The sequence below is a fragment of the Alligator mississippiensis genome, chromosome 13 (assembly GCF_030867095.1).
Source record: "Alligator mississippiensis isolate rAllMis1 chromosome 13, rAllMis1, whole genome shotgun sequence".
NCBI classification, from domain to species: domain Eukaryota; kingdom Metazoa; phylum Chordata; order Crocodylia; family Alligatoridae; genus Alligator; species Alligator mississippiensis.
In genome coordinates this window covers 6,797,095-6,815,181 of record NC_081836.1, presented here as the reverse complement: position 1 = coordinate 6,815,181, position 18,087 = coordinate 6,797,095, and the positions used below count along the sequence as shown (strand labels likewise).

At 56.0% G+C, this 18,087-nt stretch overlaps 1 protein-coding gene and 2 long non-coding RNA genes across 7 annotated transcripts in view; 1 reads left to right on the top strand and 2 right to left on the bottom strand.

Annotated features, from left to right (window-relative positions):
• The window catches only part of LRRC38 (leucine rich repeat containing 38), a 258,878-nt gene that overhangs the window by 108,546 nt on the left and 132,245 nt on the right, over positions 1-18,087 (bottom strand). The gene's annotated exons all lie outside the window — the stretch shown is intronic.
• Positions 320-11,729, top strand: LOC132244677 (uncharacterized). Of its 3 annotated transcripts, none has more exons than XR_009456392.1 (6): positions 320-2,640; positions 2,943-5,360; positions 5,452-5,527; positions 6,372-8,928; positions 9,025-9,109; positions 10,838-11,729. It is a non-coding gene; the product is annotated as an uncharacterized LOC132244677 (long non-coding RNA). The 3 variants fall into 3 exon arrangements; XR_009456393.1 differs by having other exon boundaries at positions 2,918-5,360; XR_009456394.1 differs by lacking the exon at positions 2,943-5,360 and having other exon boundaries at positions 332-2,640.
• On the bottom strand, positions 7,842-10,838 carry LOC132244678 (uncharacterized). Its single transcript, XR_009456395.1, has 2 exons — positions 10,181-10,838; positions 7,842-9,018 (listed from the first exon to the last, which is right to left on the bottom strand). It is a non-coding gene; the product is annotated as an uncharacterized LOC132244678 (long non-coding RNA).

The following is an 18,087-nucleotide window of genomic DNA, read 5'->3' as shown; positions in this document are numbered from 1 at the left end:
AAGTCCCCTTCATGATTAAGGAAAGGGAAGGGGAGGGAGGGAAGTGGGAGCCAGCTGTGCCTCCGAGCCCTGGTCCCTGGGTGCAGTGTCCCAGCGCTATGCTCGCACCTTCCCGCCAGTCTCAGCCCACCACGCGCCTGCGCGGGGCGCGGAGCCGGAGCCCAGCCCTGGTCCCCACAGGAGGTCGTGCGGCGATTGGCTGGGAGGGATGCCGTTCTGTGCGCCGATTGGTCCGCCTGCGATCCTTGGCGGTCCCATAGCGCGGGCCGGGCCGGGCCGGGCCGGGGCTCTCCTCGCTCGCGGCGTTTGCACGGCATCCCCCCCCTCCCCCGCCTTCTTTCACAATAAAAAGCAAGCGGGAAAGAAAGCAACGAGAACCGCGGGGCGGGAAGAGCGGGAACAAGCCGCGGGGGCACCCGGTTTTGCACCGCCGCGTGTGGAGAGGAGCGGGGCGGAAGTGGCGGGAAACTGGAAACGGCGGCGATGTGTGCCAATAAGTGTGCGCGCGCGTGCACAACACGCACTAGAGCAGCGCGGCCATCCCCGCAAGCAGAGGGGGAGCGATGCGGGTAGTTACAGATAACGTTGTGTCCCCATGCACGTTAACACGCCTCAAGCCCGGTAGCACAGGTTTGCTGCGCAGCCACACAGAGCAGACCCCTCCCCCCAACAAAACAGAACCAGAAAAAAACCCTTCCGGGCGCTGCCCGCCCCGCGCTGCGACGCGGCCGGCAGGAAGCACGGCAACGCCGGCAAAGCCCGCTTCGCGCCGGGCGGCGCAGCCAGGGTGCGCGGACAGGCACCACGTGACGCTGCGCAGAGCCAGACCGCGCACGTGGCAGCCATGCCGCGGCCCCGTGAGCTGGGGCAGAACGGCGCGGTCTGATTGGCTGGGGCGTTTCCCTCCCCGCCAATCAGGAGACGGCAAGAGGAAAGTTTCCCCCCACGTGCCCTAGCGACAAGGTGAGAAAGTGGGCGCTGAGGGGGACTGGCCCCTCCCCGGGGGTTCCTATTGGTCCCCCATCGGGGGCCAAGAGTATAAAGGGCCGCGTGCCGCGCACACGGGCGGACTCGGTGACGGACGGCGGCGGGGGGCAGAGAAGAGCTGGTGGAGCTGGCCAGCGGGGGGGAGCGGTAACCCCAGAAGCGCCCTGAAGCGGCAGCGGCGCCTGCCTCGCGCGGCAGGAGGAGGAGACGGGCGGAGAAGAGCTGGTGGAGCTGGCCAGCGGGGGGGAGCGGTAACCCCGGAAGAGCCCTGAAGAGGCGGCGGCGGCGCCCCGAGGAGGTGAGGCGGAGCCGCGGAGCTCCCTGCCCGCTCTGTGCCGGGGTGGGCGGGGCGGGGCGGGGTGGGGCACGTGGGCTGCAGTTGGGGACCTACGGCCCCTCTGCAGGCCCGGGGCTGTGAAAGGCTGTGGGGAGTGACGTCCCGAGCCACGTGGGTGCTGCGTGGCTTGTTCTCGGTCAAGCACCGGTGACCTGCAGGGTGGGCAGTGGCCGGGCTTGCACGTTTCTGTTCCTTCCCTGAGGGCACCGTTGGGGGCGGTGGGCGAGGTCCCTGGGCCTCGGCCGCAGCTTTCCCTTAAGGTGTCACAGGGGGGCGGAGGCTCAGGTCCGTAGCCAGCTCTGCTGCCCCCTTAAGGTGTCATTTAGGGGGGCCGTGGGCAGGGGCGGTTTGTCTCTGCCCGCGGTCCTCTCAAGGCATCATTTGGGCCAGCAGCAGGGAGGGCCGGAGGGCCCCCGCAGCCATCCCCTAAGGTGCCATTTGTGGGGGGCAGCGGCAAGGTCCGTAGGCCCCCGCTGTCCTCCCTTAAGGTACAGTTCGGGTCGGCAGTGGGTCTGGTCTGAACCCCTGTAGTTCTCACTTAAGGCCTTTGGGGGGGGGCCACGGGCCAGGCCCCTTGGGCTTGGCCCACGGTCCCTCTTTAAGGCGTCACTTGGGGCTGCAGCGGGCAAAGGCCTGGAGGTCGCCGCTGTCTGCTCGGGGTCATCTTGCCGAGCTGCGGTGTGGTGCTGCCCTGCTCGCAAAAGGGTCAAGCACTGACAGTCTTTCACACCCCCAAGCCCGAGCTAGGCGTGGTGCTGCCTAGCTCTGTGGGCGGTCAAGCACTGGTGGTCACTTGAGGGGGCTTATGCCCTCAAGGCCATCCCATGGGGAAGCACGAGCACACGGGGTGCCGCCAAAGAAAACCAGCAGAGAAGACCAGAGAAAAGCAGGTGTGAATTTGCCTGCTATTTAATGGACAAATAAAGTTGATCTGCCAGGCACCTCCTTGGTGTCTGGTGCCTTTCACCTCCAAGTTCATCCTTCCCCGCTGCGCTGTTTCTCTCATCTCCTTTCCTGTTATTTCACCTCCAAGTTTCCCCGCCCGCTGCCCGCTTTCGTTTCTGCAGTGGTTCCCTTGTAACCACTGCATGCTGAGTGTCCGAGCTGGTCACCCGGGATGCTGAATCCCTCGCTGGAAAGGGATTGATGAAAGACATCGCTTGACTGGACCGGCCACCTGAGGCTGCAGCCCTGAATCCCACGAGACCGGTCCCCTCTGAGGGTCAATGTGCATCGCCCCAGGAAGGACAAGCAGACGAGCAGCAGTGAGCTGACCGGGAGGGAAGAAGGCCAGCCCAGCCAAACAGGAGGTAAAGGTAAGAGAAATTGGACACAGGGAGTGTCCCTTCCACGCGTTTCATTGCTAAGTTGCACGCCCTGGGATTTGGAAGGTTTGGGATGGGATTTCCCGTGCCGCTAGTCTGGGAGCAAGGTTCAGGTACCCTGCCTTTATTGCTTGTCTGAGGCTACTTTCTGAGGCTGGCCAGAGGTATTGCCTGTGCGTTACGGGGGAGGCTGCAAGTTTCCAGAGAATACTAAGTGCATTAAGAGTTCAAGCCGCTAGATGTATGCTCTGGCTCTGTTCGCTTACAGCCCATCTCGGTCCCTGTGCTTGCAGGCCTCGGAAGAACCGGAAGGAGATGCAGATGGGGGAAGAGGCGAGGTAGGAGAAAAGCCAGTCAGAGAAACGGGATGTGAAGGAAAGGGACTCTGGACAGTGGCATCTCTGCCTTTAGGTCTCGATCACGTCTTAGCCAAATTTCAGCTTTGTGAGCCTTTGGGCGAGCTCCCTGTAACTCAGAAACGAGTCTCTGCCCTTGATGTTGTTGCACTTTTGCAGCAGTCAGGTGGAAGGTGGACAACCCTGTAATCAAGTTGTCACCACCATCATGTTTGTAAAGGCCACGGATCTGGTTGGTGGTCTTGCACAGCACAGCCCCACCCTGTAATCAGTGGCTATTCCCGGCCGGTCGGAGAGGAGCCCCTGTAAGCAGGGTGGACTCCTTCCACTGGTCTTAGATAGCCGGAGCAGTTTGCAGCATTGTGCCGCAGGGCGGCCTTGCAGACCAGAGCCGAGTCTCATGGGATGACAGCAAACTCTTTAGACACCAGAGCTTGACTTTCCTGTGGTCTGGGTTGAAGTCTGTGGCCTCCTCTCTGAGCCCTGTGTGCAGGCACCTGTCCTTTTTCATGCATGTGTGTCTGACACTAGATGTCTGGACCCCTGGACCGCCCTGTAACAAGGGTGCAAGTCCCGTGCCCCAGTCGAGGGCTAAATAGCACAGAGCAGTGGACCGCCCTGTAAGCAGGGCCCAGGTCTCTGTGCCTTTGGGGACAGCTCTGTTCTTTGCCCTGGCCGTCTTCCCTGTAAACAGGGTTCTGGGCCTTTGCCTTTTGCCCCCCCCCCCGTGGGCAGTGTGGCTAGTCAGATGGACCGTGCCCTGTAACGAGGGTGCGAACCGCACGTCTCTTGGTGGAGAACTAGGTTCTGCAGAGCAGTGGACCACCCTGTAAGCAGGGTGCAGGTCACAATGTGCTTTTGTGGACAGCTTTGTCCTTTCCCTGGTCTGACAGCCCTCCCCATAAGCAGGGCTTGGCCTTTTCCTTTTGCCTCCTATGGGCAGTGTGGCGAGTGAGACGGACTGTGCCCTGTAACGAAGGGAGCGAGTCCCGTGTCACTTGATGGAGGGCTGGCTTCTGCAGAGCTGTGGCCCGCCCTGTAAGCAGGGTCCAGGTCACAGTGTGCCTTTGTGGACAGCTCTGTCCTTTCCCTGGCCTGGCGGCGCCCCCTGTAAGCAGGGCTCTGCGCCTCTCCCTTTTCCCCACCGTGGGCAGCCTGACTCCCCAGGCGGGCCGGGCCCTGTAACGCGGGCACCGGTCTCAGCCTTCTCGCCCCCTGGGAGCGGAGGAGGATTTTCAGGGTAAGGTTTGAGGTCAAGCAGTTTGCAGCATCGAGCTCCTTTCCAGCCTGGGAACACTTTTTCCCTTGTCAGTGTGTGGAGAGCGAGAGAGTGGTGCTGCGCCTGGGAGCGAAAGCATTTGTTATCTTCTTTTTGTTGTTAAAATCGCTGCAGCGTACTTTATTTTCTTCCCAGTGCTGGAAAAGGGGCGAGATGCGTCCTTGTAGCCTTCTCCTCTCACCTCCATACCTAGGGGGACGGACTTCCAGGCCTTTTGGTCTCGGAGCATTAGGCCCCCTCTCTAATACTTTTGGGCACACGGCCTCCCTGTATTCCAGGGTACAGGCCTTAGACCCCCTCTTTTTGGGTTCCTTTGGGCACTTGGTAGCTCGAGTGCAGTTCCTGCCCTCCTTGAGAGACAGCCACGTATTCCCCACCCGAGTCCCTGGGGACGAGTGCCCTGGCACTTGGCCAGCCGTTGCTCTGCGCCCCCACCCCCGGCCTGCAGCCTGTAAGCAGGGTCCAGGCCCCCTTGATTCTCCGGGTCGGGTCTCGTCCCACTCGGTGAGGTTGGCCACAGATGATACCCACAGACTACAGGGAAGGTTGTAGACTTTTGGAGGATACTGGGTGCGCTGGGACCCCTGAGGCTTCGTGACCTTCCTGTAACTCAGGTCCAGGTCTCTGCTCCTGGCACCATTGAGATGGTCTCTTCTCGCACCCTGTAAACAGGGCTGTGCCCCCCCAACCCCTCTGACCTTGGGGGAGGAGGCCTCCTTTAGCCCTTTGGGCTCTGTGACAGTCGTGATGGGAGGCTGAACCTTTGTGTCCCCAGACACGGGGCTGCTTTGAGCCCTGATTGAGACCGCCTGAGGCGCCCGTCAGCTGGCATTCAGGGCTTTACAGGTTTTCTCTGGGCTTCATGCCCCGCAGCCAGCTGTGTGCAGGGAGCACCGTCCTATAAGCAAGGTTGCTGGTGTCTGTGGTCACCTTCACGGTGCCGTCCTAGCACTTCTGTCCAGAGTCCTGGCCCATCGCACTCTGCTCCTGGCTGGCCCAGATGTCGGCAGCCGAGCCCGCAGGCATCTGCCCTCCCCCATCTCCATGGATAGAGCACAGATTGGCAGCAGATTCAGGTATGGCTTAAAGTGGGAGAGAAGTTGCAGCCCATAGACTTGTTTTTCAACATGGTGGGTTAAATGCAGTGTGTGTCTCCGTTTATCGTAGGCCCTGATGGGAGCAGCTGGAAAGGTGGTGCACAAGCAGGAGTCGGCTGACAAGGAGGGAAGAAAACCATGCAAAGGTAAGGGAGTTTGGATGCGGCCCCTTTTTTTATTTTCGGTCCCTTTGCCAAGCCATAGACCTTGGGATTGGGGGGCTTGGAAGTGGTTTGTTGGCACCTTCTTATGAGCAGGATTCGTGTCTTAGTTCATGATGTTGTCATACGCAGATATGTTTTAGGTGGAGTACTGAGGATCTTGTAAACCAGAGGCATGTCTCGTCCGCTTCGTTTTTACAAGGCAGCAAGCTCTTGAGGACACTGGGCGTTGTGAGCTTGCTGTCACTTGGGTTCGGTCTGGCAGCCGCAAGCAGGCGGTCGTTCCTTCCCCCACTCACTGCTGTTACCTGGGGTTTGGTTACATCCCCAACTGGAATGCAGGTGTTTTGAATGTTTTTTTGGTCCGTTGAGGGGTTTGACTTTGCTGTCGAGGAAGTTGTAGTTTCTGCCCATTGTCCTCCTCATGTGCGGATGCTCGTTTCCTTGAACCGCACCGCCTGAGCAACCAGCGTTTGGTCAGCCTTGTGCCGTGGCAGCTGGTGTTTGCAGGGGTGGCACCATCCTGTAAGTAGAATTGCAGGTGCCTCGTGCTGCAGTATCTTGTGATGTGGTACGAGTTGGGCCTGTAGGCTTGTGGCCCATGGCTTTCCATTTCCAGCTGACCCAGTCTTTGGGAGCTGAACAAGGAGATTCCTGTTCGCCCCGCTGTCAAACAGAAGACGACGGATCAACAGGGGTGGCAGAGAAGGACCAAACAGACATTACCACTCCCTGTCTCAGTCTCTGGCCCCATGCCTTACACCCAGACTGTGTCTCTCTTTCTTTGTCGGGGGAGGGTCCTTATTTCTTTTGTTTTTCCTTTTTGCAGCTGCCAGACAGACAAGCAGCGGGCGAAGCACACCAGGAAGAAAAGCCAGGAAAATAGGACGCGAAGGAAAAGGACTCTGGACAGAGTGATCCCCCTGCTTTTAAGTATCAGTCATGTATTAGCCAAATTTTGGCTGCATGAGCTCCCTGTAGCGCAGTAACGAGCTTGTGCCTTTGATGCTTTTGCACTTCTGCGGCAGTCGGGTGGAAGGTGGACAACCCTGTAAGCAAGGCGTGTGTCACCGCCACCTCGTTTGTAAAGGCTGTGGATCTAGTTGGTGGTCTTGTGCAGCGGGGCCGCCCTGTAAGCGGGTCCCGGGCCAGCTGCCAGACATGACTGCCAGGGGCGCAGCCTCCTGTAAGCAGGGTGCATGGTGCGTCTTACCGTGTAAGAATGACAGGCAGTTTGATGTTCCTAGCATTGGACGTCCTGTAATTGGGAGTCAAAGTCCACTGCTGTTCCCAGCCAGTCGGAGAGGAGCCCCTGTAAGCAGGGTGGACGTAGCCTCCTTCCACTGGCGTAGATAGCCGGAGCAGTCTGCAGCGCTGTGCCGCAGGGCAGCCTTGCAGACCGGAGCCGAGTCTCGTGGGGTGACAGCTAACTCCTTAGACCCCAGAGCTTGATGACCTTCCCGTGGTCTGGGTTGAAGCCTGTGGCCTCCTCTCCAATCCCTGTGTCCAGGCACCGCTCCTTTTTCATGCATCTATGCCTGGCACTCCACATCCAGACAGCTAGGCCACCCTGTAAGGAGGGTGTGAGTCCCACGTCCCTCGGTGCAGGGCTGGATTGCACAGAGCAGTGGACCGCCCTGTAAGCAGGGTCCAGGTCTCAATGTGCCTTTGGGGGCAGCTCTGTCCTTTGCCAGTCGTGACCGGCCCTGCCTGTAAGCAGGGCTCTGGGCCTTTCCCTTTTGCCCCTCTTGGGCAGTGTGGCTAGCCAGACGGACTGTGCCCTGTAACAAGGGTGGAAGTCCTGTGCATCCTGTTGCACAGCTAGGTTCTGCAGAGCTGTGGACCGCCCTGTAAGCATGGTTCAGGTTTCTGTGTGCCTTTGGGGACAGCCCTTTCCTTTGCCTGGCCTGGCGGCCCCCACTGCAAACAGGGCTCTTTGCCTTTGCCCCCCCGTGGGCAGTGTGGCGAGTGAGACGGACCGTGCCCTGTAGGGAGGGTGCAAGTCCTGTGTCTCTTGGTGGAGGGCTGGCTTCTGCAGAGCTGTGGCCTGCCCTGTAAGCAGGGTCCAGGTCACAGTGTGCCTTTGTGGACAGCTCTGTCCTTTCCCTGGCCTGGCGGTGCCCCCTGTAAGCAGGGCTCTGCGCCTCTCCCTTTTGCCCACCGCAGGCAGCCTGACTCCCCAGGCGGCCCGGGCCCTGTAACGAGGGCACCGGTCTCAGCCTTCTCTTCTTGCCCCCTGGGAGCGGAGGAGGATTTTCAGGGTAAGGTTCGAGGTCAAGCAGTTTGCAGCATCGAGCTCCTTTCCAGCCTGGGAACACTTTTTCCCTTGTCAGTGTGTGGAGAGCGAGAGAGAGGGGCGCCTGGGAGTGAAAGCGTTTGTTATTTTCTTTTTGTTGTTAAAAAAATCGCTGCAGCGTACTTTATTTTCTTCCCAGTGCTGGAAAAGGGGCGAGATGCGTCCTCGTAGCCTTCTCCTCCCACCTCCATACCTAGGGGGACGGATTTCCAGGCCTTTTGGTCTCGGAGCATTAGGCCCCCTCCCTAATACTTTTGGGCACACGGCCTCCCTGTATTCCAGGGTACAGGCCTTAGACCCCCTCTTTTTGGGTTCCTTTGGGCACTTGGTAGCTCGAGTGCAGTTCCTGCCCTCCTTGAGAGACAGCCACGTATTCCCCACCCGAGTCCCTGGGGACGAGTGCCCTGGCACTTGGCCAGCCGTTGCTCTGCGCCCCCACCCCCGGCCTGCAGCCTGTAAGCAGGGTCCAGGCCCCCTTGATTCTCCGGGTCGGGTCTCGTCCCACTCGGTGAGGTTGGCCACAGATGATACCCACAGACTACAGGGAAGGTTGCAGGCTTGTGGAGGGTACGGGGTGCGCTGGGACCCCTGAGGCTTCGTGACCTTCCTGTAACTCAGGTCCAGGCCTCTGCTCCTCTACTCTGCTGCTCCTGGCACCATTGAGATGGTCTCTTCTCGCACTCTAAACAGGGCTGCGCCCCCCCAACCCCTCTGACCTTGGGGGAGGAGGCCTCCTTTAGCCCTTTGGGCTCTGTGACAGTCGTGATGGGAGGCTGAACCTTTGTGTCCCCAGACACGGGGCTGCTTTGAGCCCTGATTGAGACTGCCTGAGGCACCCGTCAGCTGGCATTCAAGGCTTTACAGGTTTTCTCTGGGCTTCATGCCCCGCAGCCAGCTGTGTGCGGAGCACTGCCCTGTAAGCAAGGTTGCCGGTGTCTGTGGTCACCTTCACGGTGCCGTCCTAGCACTTCTGTCCAAAGTCCTGGCCCTTCGCACTCTGTTCCTCGCTGGCCCAGATGTCGGCAGCCCAGACCACAGATGTCTGCCCTCCCCACTTTCTGCAGACAGAGGACAGTGGCTACAGGTCCAGGTAAGGGTAAAAGAGGGAGAGAAATTGGGGCCTGCAGACCCATCTTCCATCGTGCTGACTCACATCCCGTTTCTGTCTTGTCCTTTTTGCCTCCAGAGGAAGAAGCAGAGAAGACAACAGACAAATAGGAGTTATCCTATAACCAGGGCAGAAAACAGTGCCAGCCCACTGGGAGACAAAGGTGAGAGAGTATGGGTAAAGACTTGGGGTATGAGAGCCGTGGAAAGCTTGGAGTGCCAGGACCTCCTGGGTCTGTTGGCTTATAAGCAAGGCACAGGTCTCCCGCCCTGCTTTCTCCAAATCTTAGTGTGACAGGTCATCGCTCTGGGCCGCCCTTAATGTGGCCCATGCACCTGTCTCTGGGCAACTGCCCACCTCCTCACTTGCCATGCCTTGATCTTGATTAATTAATTGGTGGGAGGCTGCCCTTATACTGCCCCATCGCTAGGGGGCGCTGTCTGCGGCTCCTTTCCTCCCCAATACCGCAGCCCAAGCCTCGCAGATGGAATCGCTGTTATCTCTATTCTGTCCCTATTTGGCCCCTTCCTGTCCTCCCTGGGCCCTCCTTCTCTGTGCCCACCTTTGGGCCTCCTGATGATGAACCCCTTTGTCTGGGGTTCACCTTGCCCCACTTGGGCTTCCTAATTATGCTGCCCTCTGCCTGGGGTTCACCTTGCCCAACTTGGACTTCTTGTACTGCTGCCCCCTATCTGAGGCTTCCCAATGACATTGCCTCCTGTCTAGGGCTTGCCGTGTCCCACTTGGGCTTCCCAATAACGTTGCCCCCTGTCTAGGGCTTGCCGTGCCCACACTTGGGCTTCTTAATCATGCAGCCCCCTCTCTGGGACTTGCCGTGCCCAACTTGGGCTTCTCAATAATAGTACCCCCTTTTTGGGGCTCTCTGTGTCCACACTTGGGCTTCTCAATAGTTGCCAACCTTCCTGGGGCTCACCCCACCTGCACTGGGGCTGCTCAATAGTGCCCCGCTCTGGGGCTCGCCACGCCCATGCTAGGGCCTCTCAAATGCCCCTCTCCAGGGCTGGGGTCTATGCACCCTGTGTGCTGCGCCCGCTGGCGCTGGGGTCCTCGCGCTTCGCTGCGAGTCCCCTACGAGGCCTCCTCCAACCCCTAATAGCCTCACCCAAACCACCCGTCTTGTAACAACAAAACACAAGCCCCTGGGCTGTAACGTAAATTGAAGCCGCCTGGCTAAAACAACACTGCTCAAGCCTCGAGCTGCCATAAGCTGTACCTGCAGTCTTGCTTCTTCCCATATCCTGGCTTAGGGAGCTCCTGCCTCTCTGGCTGCTGGCAGGGAACTGCCTCAGCCATTTGCTCTGTGCTTTATATAGGAGCCAGGCCCTGCCCCTCTGGTCAGCTGACCTTTGGTTACCTTGGCAACCCCCAGGTGGGCAGTTTCCCCCCTTCAGGCCCAGGGCACCCCAGTGCTCTGTGACACTTAGGCTACTTTGTGAGGTTGGGCAGAGGGGTTACCTAGGGATTGCAGGGAGGCTGCAGGAACCCCTTCACGGCAGGGCTGAAAAGGGAGAAGCTGCAGCTGCTCGAGATGCACTCAGGCTGTGCTGACTTACCCCTGCACCACCGAGTCTTTCCAGCACTGCAAGAACAAAGACTGGGATGGTGTGAGGTGGGTGCGAAGGAAAGGGACTCTGGACACAGTGATCGCCCTGCCCTTGGCTCTCAGTCACGTAAGAGCCAACGTGGCTGAGGGAGCCTTGGAGCAGTGGGACCTCCCTGCAAGCAGGAAGCCGGTCACACCCCCCTTCTTTTAAAAGGTCTCCAAGCTCGTGAGTATAATGGGCGGCGTGAGCGACATTCGTGTATATTTTTAGTGGTGTGTGCAGTTCATTGCCAGCCAACTCCACTTCTGTTTTGTGTACTCTTGCAGGTCCCTGAAGAGCAGCTGGAGGAGGAGGAGCAGAAGCAGGACAAGAAAGCTCGGAAACAACAAGTGTGGGTTGGTGTGGACAGGAGGAAGAGAGGCACATGTTTAATGTATGCTTAGATAAGTACAGATGGTGGAGACTGTCATGTGCATCTCTACACTTTCAAACGCTCAGTAGGAGCAAGCTGCTGCACGCTTCAAGTTGCACCATGGACTCGGTCTTGGGTTTGGCCCTATTTGTAGGCAGTGAGGTTGAGGTGCGCGTATTGGGTTGGACCCAATTTGTAGGCAGTGAGGTTGAGGAGTTGTGCGTATTGCATTGGACCTAATTTGTAGGCAGTGAGGTTGAGGCGTGCGTATCGGGTTGGCCCCGATTTGTAGGCAGTGAGGTTGTGTTGTGCTAGTGCGTATTGATATGTGGCAGTCTAGGTTTTTGCAGGTTGTTTGGCTTTGCTAGTTCAGGAGTTGATCAAAATAGATGTGACTGAAGGTAGCATGTAGAGTTTTCTGAGTTGGGTTGTCAGTGTTGGTGTAGAAATGCAGGTTTGTGCTCAGTTTGGTCAGTGGCTTGGCTGTAGCTTGCTTTAGCCGTAGGTTGTGGGGCCAGTTTGAGGCTGTTTGTGGTGCAATTTGGTTGCGTCTGTAAATTGAAGCTCCATGGGCGTTTGAAAGGGTTAATCTCCATCTCCACGCATGAAGATCTCCTGTATCCAAATGATCCTAGCGGTAGTTGGCGTGCTCAGCGTCAAACCGGACGTGCACAATCGAACAATAAACAGTGTAAAAAAACTTTTCACCTTGTGCCTGGTGCTCTTCTACACTGAGAGGACTTGGCCCTTACCCTTTCCTGGTGCGAGCTGGCTGGAGGAATAAACTTTTTCATTTAGTCTACTGATCTGATCTGTCGTACTTGTTGAATATTTTACCATTTTTAAATCGGAACAGGAAATATTTTTAATGTGGCAGGTGCTGCCTAGTCACCAATTTGCAACTGTTAATGCACTGTAGGAAATCAGTCCTGATTTATTTGAGAAAATAAAAAAGAAGGTACGGTGAAGGTGTGGTGCTTGGGTGCAATCTGTTGAAGTTCAGCTGTCCCTTGTCTCAAAAGAAAAAAATGGTCCCAATAAAAAGAAAAGGCTCAGGAAACTTTGTGAGCTTCTTGGTGTTTTTTTAGTCCAGTTGTTTCAGACTGTCTTGTCTGAATCAAAGGGCCCCTTGGGACTCAGAGCGGGGGGGCAGCAAAGGCACCAGTCGCAGGGCTCAAGTGCCTATATACTAATGCTAGGAGCATGGGGAACAAGCAGGATGAACTAGCGCTCCTGCTTGCACAAAACACCTATGCCTTAGTGGGGCTAACGGAAACCTGGTGGGATTCATCCCATGACTGGGCAGTACATATTGAGGGCTATAGATTGTACAGAAAGGACAGGTCGGGGAAGAAAGGTGGAGGGGTGGCGCTCTATGTCAATGAGCAATATACATTGACCCTCATCAAGACGGAATCCAAGGACGAGGAAGTAGAAGGATTGTGGGTTAGGCTACACGGGGGGGGGGGGGGGGGCAAGGAGGAAAGGGATTTGGTGGTAGGGGTCTGCTACAGACCCCCACACCAAGGGGAAGAAAGATTTGGGGCTCCTGAGGCAACTCTCAGAGACCATAAAAGCTAAAGAGGCGGTAGTCATGGGGGACCTAAACTAACCAGACATCTGCTGGGAGTCACAGAGGGCAAAGTCCCACCGCTCACGCAGGTTTCTAACCTGTGTACAGGACCTCCACCTGACACAGGAGGTACACGGTCCCACTAGGGGGAATGCCATACTGGATCTGGTATTGGCAACGGGGGATGACATGGTAGGGGACCTACAGATCGGTAGCCATCTGGGGGACAGTGATCACCTAATAATAGAATTCACCATAAGACGGCGAGGGGGTAAGGTAACTAGTAGGGTGAAAGTGCTAGACTTTAGGAAAGCTGATTTCAATGAACTCAGGCGATTAGTCAAGGATGCACTGCAGAGTAGGAGATTTGAAGAAATGGAAGCCCAAGAAGGGTGGCCGTGCCTTAAGGAAAGGATCCTTTGGGCACAAAGCAAGACGATCCCCGAGCGAGGCAAAAGAGGGAAAGGAGCCAGGAGGCTTCCCTGGCTGACCAGAGAAATCCAGGGCAGCTTAAGGGCCAAAAGGGGAGCACATAAAAAGTGGAAACAGGGTGAGATCACTAAAGATGAATATACCTCCTCTGCTCGTGCTTGTAGGGAGGCAGTTAGGCGGGCCAAAGCTACCATGGAGCTGAGGATGGCAACCCAAGTAAAGGACAACAAGAAATTGTTTTTTAGATATATAGGGAGTAAAAGGAAGGCCCAGGGAGGAATAGGACCCCTGCTAAATGGGCAGAAGCAATTGGTGACAGATAGAGGGGACAAGGCTGAACTTCTCAACGAGTTCTTTGCCTCAGTGTTCCTAAGTGAGGGGCACGACAAGTCTCTCACTGGGGTTGTAGAGAGGCAGCAGCAAGGCGCCAGACTGCCATGTGTAGACCCTGAGGTGGTGCAGAGGTACTTGGAGGAACTGGATGCCTTTAAGTCGGCAGGCCCGGATGAGCTCCATCCGAGGGTGCTGCAGGCACTGGCCGACGTCATTGCAGAGCCACTGGCGGGAATATTTGAACTCTTGTGGCGCACGGGCCAAGTCCCAGAGGACTGGAAAAGGGCCAACGTGGTCCCCTTTTTCAAAAAGCGGAGGAAGGAGGACCCAGGCAACTATAGGCCAGTCAGTCTCACCTCCATCCTTGGCAAAGTCTTTGAAAAAATTATCAAGGCTCACATTTGTGAGAGCCCGGCAGGGCAAATTATGCTGAGGGGAAATCAGCACGGGTTCGTGGCAGGCAGATCGTGCCTGACTAATCTGGTCTCTTTTTATGACTAGGTTACGAAATGCCTGGACACAGGAGGAGGGGTGGATGTCGTATACTTAGACTTCAGGAAGGCCTTCAATACAGTATCCCACCCCATACTGGTGAACAAGTTAAGAGGCTGTGACTTGGATGACTGCACAGTCCGGTGGGTGGCGAATTGGCTAGAGGGTCGCACCCAGAGAGTCGTGGTGGATGGGTCGGTCTCGACCTGGAAGGGTGTGGGCAGTGGGGTCCCGCAGGGCTCGGTCCTTGGACTGATACTCTTTAATGTCTTCATCAGTGACTTGGACGTGGGAGTGAAATGTACTCTGTCCAAGTTTGCAGATGACACAAAGCTATGGGGAGATGTGGACACGCCGGAGGGCAGGGAACAGCTGCAGGCGGACCTGGATAGGTTGGACAAGTGGGCAGAAAACAACAGGATGCAGTTCAACAAGGAGAAATGCAAAGTGCTGCACCTAGGGAGGAAAAATGTCCAGCACACCTACAGCCTAGGGAATGACCTGCTGGGTGGCACGGAGGTGGAAAGGGATCTTGGAGTCCTAGTGGACTCCAAGATGAACGTGAGCCGGCAGAGTGACGAAGCCATCAGAAAAGCCAATGGCACTTTATCGTGCATCAGCAGATGCATGACGAATAGGTCCAAGGAGGTGATACTTCCCCTCTATCGGGCGCTGGTCAGACCGCAGTTGGAGTACTGCGTCCAGTTTTGGGCGCCGCACTTCAAGAAGGATGCGGATAACCTGGAGAGAGTACAGAGAAGGGCAACTCATATGGTCAAGGGCCTGCAGACCAAGCCCTACGAGGAGAGACTAGAGAAACTGGACCTTTTCAGCCTCCGCAAGAGAAGGTTGAGAGGCGACCTTGTGGCTGCCTATAAGTTCATCACGGGGCCACAGAAGGGAATTGGTGAGGATTTATTCACCAAGGCGCCCCCGGGGGTTACAAGAAACAATGGCCACAAGCTAGCAGAGAGCAGATTTAGACTGGACATTAGGAAGAACTTCTTCACAGTTCGAGTGGCCACGGTCTGGAACGGGCTCCCAAGGGAGGTGGTGCTCTCCCCTACCCTGGGGGTCTTCAAGAGGAGGTTAGATGGGCATCTAGCTGGGGTCATCTAGACCCAGCACTCTTTCCTGCTTATGCAGGGGGTCGGACTTGATGATCTATTGAGGTCCCTTCCGACCCTAACATCTATGAATCTAGAAATAGCAGGACATGTACTCAAAGCATTCATAATGGCATGGTGTGGGTGCTTTTTAATACAAAACAAAATGGGCCTGAGGATGCATCTTAAGGAACGAGGTCCAAGCTCTCCCTGAGCTACCAACTAACTGGCTGGGTTTGGATTGTGCTGCCGTAGGATGGTAAAGCAGAGACGCAGCTGCCAGGCAGGCACTGGGGGTGTGTAGGGCTCAGCATCCTCCACAGGTATGACCCGCACTTGGGGCATGATCTCCCTGCCTTTAAGTATCAGTCATGTATTAGCCAAATTTTGGCTGCATGAGCTTTAATGCAGTAATGAGCTTGTGCCTTTGATGCTTTTGCACTTTTGGGCTGTTTCCTTAAGCACAAGAAGGGACTGAGGCAAGGAGCAGTTCAGTGCTGTTACCTTCAAAAACTGCTTCTGCAATGTTCCCCAGGACGATGCACGGGGTTTTGAAGGAGTGATAGTTTAACAGGGTGCTGTGTCCCCTTTTAGGACCACTGGGACTGAGGACTATTGGGGCAAGGGAGTGGCCTAGAGATGCCTGGGTCTCTGCCAGTGCAGAGTTCACGACTCCCCCAAGCTCAGCCCCTCCAACACCAAGGCTGTGGGCAGCTACTAGTCCCCTCCAGCTGGGCTCAGAAAGCCTCCTGCTCTTGCTGAGGGTGAGGGGTGCAGGGCCAGCCACAGTGCCGCAGGCCGGGAGCCCCAATCCCTGCTGCAAGCATTCAGCCCACTGCAAACCATCAGTGCTGGGTGCTCTACTGGTGCCACGGGCAGGGTGCTTCGATTTGGGGGCTCAGGCCAAGCTGTGACCCAGCAGTGGCCAGGTGAGACATCGACATTGGAAAGGCTCCAGGTCGGGATCGGTGCTGCTGAAGCTCTGCAGAAGCAGGGCCTGTGCGAGCCCCCCAGACCAGGCTCAGCTGTACCTTGACATCGAGGTGAGCTTTGCCCCCGCGTCCAATCCTGTGCGCTGAGCGGGAGAAGGGCTTGCAGCAATTGCTGCTGGTTTCAGATGAGCTGCACAGTTGCAGTCTGGGTCTAGGGGATGCCCAGCAGGAGGAAGGGAAGGGCTGGGGGCTCCAAGAGCTGGTCGCTAACTGGGTTTGCATCCAGCCAAGCAGGACACTTGTGGTCAGAGCCAAAGAGGGACAGTGGCTCTTCCAGAGGCTTGTAACCGTGCTGGTTGGATGCAGCTGGCTCCGGTTAGAAGCAAGGGCTTTGAGGGGCTCTGCATTTGGGCTGACTGCACTTCCCTGCCTCTCCTTTGCTGCATTCATCAGTGAAGTTACCCTCTTCCTGCAAACCCACAACAGCTCCTCTGCTGGACCCACCAACAGCACAGGAGGCAGAAAACAGAAGGACTGTTATATGTAGATACAGATAATACACTAGAAGATAAGATACTTAGATATACAGATAATATACTAAAAGACTGGGGCATTCACCACGCTGCGGAGCTGCTGCCTATCATTTCTGTTTGTTCTTTCGGACCGAGTTATTTTTTATATGAGCACAAACAGCGCAAAGCCAGTCCCTGGCCCATCTAGGATTGGCTCAGTACACTGACAGTGTTTTAAAAATATACATTTGGGCAAGCCTGGCCAGTCTCAAATAAGAAACGTGGACTAGCTGCAAAAATATGTACCTATCCGGTGTAAATATGTAATTTAGGCTGCCATCTCTGACCATGCTTTGCATCTAATTTAAGGTGCTGCTTATTTGGCCAAGTGGGGTCTGGATGCCTGTCAGGTAAATATTACAAGCTGTACATTTTCATGGCAGATTTTCACTAAATTTAGTAGGCACTAGATTAAAAGAGAACATGTGGCAGGCTGCAGCTTTGCTCCTTTGCCATGTTTGTGTTGGGAGCTATGGAAGGGGCCCCACCGAAAGCTTGCTGGAGCTTGCCTGGAGTTCGGAGGGACTGTACCGTCACGTGGCAAATCTGACATCTTTACAGTAGGGCGCCGCATGCCCATCCCACACCAGTGCAGGTCTAGGGCCCAGTGTAAAGGTGGAGGATCCCCTCTTTCCCAATGCTCCCCTTCATTAGACTAGTAAATGTTCGCACTAGACACCGCTGTGCTTGTGCTCACCAGTCAGCTTGTGTCTTCCCCCGGTGCTTTGAATCATGGGTTTCGGGTCGGCGAGACTGCTTGCACCCACCAGTTGGTTTCATATGTTCATTTTTTTTTAAACACAAAAATAGAGCAGTTTTGAATCCCCAACAGCACGCAGGAGCCATGGCCAAGTACAGCCAGCTTGCTGACTATTTTATCCGCGCACTGTCCGAGATTTAATTCGGCTTTGATAAGCACATGGAGGCACCTTGAAGTGTGCTCTACTATAAGAAAATCCAAGCCTCCAGTTACGCCACCAGTCCCAACAGATGTAATCCCTTAACCTACCCTTTCCCAGTGCTGTTTTAATACAGCCATCGCAGTGCGAGCTGTGATCTGAACAGGTCTCATTAGCTCAACTGCTCCACGCGTAACCTTTCCTTGGACAGGCAACCTCAAAGAAAGGCTGTGTGACTTGCAGGGATGTCAGCGGGTCAGAAGGTGGTGCTCGTCCCTCTTTTTATACCTAATCATCAACCTCATCTACCCAGGGTAAGGGGCATGCTGGAATCCACCACTTCGGTGTGCGGTGCCAGCTCTTGCCAGAGATGCCCTGATTTCTTGTGGATCTGAAATTCCCACTGCACTTCCTATGAGTCTGGGAATGAATTACCTGCAGATTTGTAGCTGAATGCCAGCACAGGCATCACCCAGATCCTCCCAGCAGTTTCAGCTGGATGCAGCTTTCTTTCTTCAGTCTCCATGGGGAGGAAAGAGGCTGCTGCTCTGTGTATTCCCTATTGCAACAGTGCCTAAGGGCTCTCATCAAGGCTCAAAGCCCTTTCTATGCATGCTGTTATTTTTCTGCACCGCAAAGACAACAGTCTCAGCCCCAGCCCCACCCCAGGAAGCACAAAATACAGATATCAAATATTAGGGCTGTGTGAAGCTTTGGGTGGTGATTCGATTTGGAGGAATCTCCAAATCCGAATCGAATCAGGGGACCAATTAAAAGGTCCGAATCGATTCAAAGCCCTCTGAATCTTTGGAAAAGATTTGGAGA